General features: G+C 46.3%; 1 long non-coding RNA gene across 1 annotated transcript; it reads left to right on the top strand.

Annotated features, from left to right (window-relative positions):
* On the top strand, positions 1–356 carry LOC110034203. Its single transcript, XR_002295032.1, has 3 exons — positions 1–63; positions 136–225; positions 319–356. It is a non-coding gene; the product is annotated as an uncharacterized LOC110034203 (long non-coding RNA).

Here is a 356-nt window from a genome sequence, read left to right as displayed (position 1 = left end):
TTCAAGGAAACCCTAAATAAGAAGCCGCCGGATCACCGAGAAGCTGCAGGCTTGGAAGCAATGGTATAATTCTCCCTGCTTTCGATAATCCTGACGAGAAGCATAACCTAACTATTCTTATATTCTTCGTTTTAGGGTATCGATCTCACTGCCGGTGGCAGGAGCAAGAAGACGAAGCGCACGGCACCCAAGAGTGATGATGTTTATCTCAAGCTTCTAGTAAAGGTACTGATCGGATATGAGATGTTACGCCCTTTTGCCGGAATCTTTCTGCTCATCTGTCGCGCGATTGATTTGCGTTTGCTTTACTCTTACCAGCTATACAGGTTTCTGGTAAGGAGGACGGGGAGCAAGTT

The sequence above is a fragment of the Phalaenopsis equestris genome, unplaced genomic scaffold (genome assembly GCF_001263595.1).
Source record: "Phalaenopsis equestris unplaced genomic scaffold, ASM126359v1 Scaffold171400, whole genome shotgun sequence".
Taxonomy (NCBI): domain Eukaryota; kingdom Viridiplantae; phylum Streptophyta; class Magnoliopsida; order Asparagales; family Orchidaceae; genus Phalaenopsis; species Phalaenopsis equestris.
Note: the sequence above shows the minus strand (reverse complement) of the source record. Positions and strands in the feature narration are given on the sequence as shown.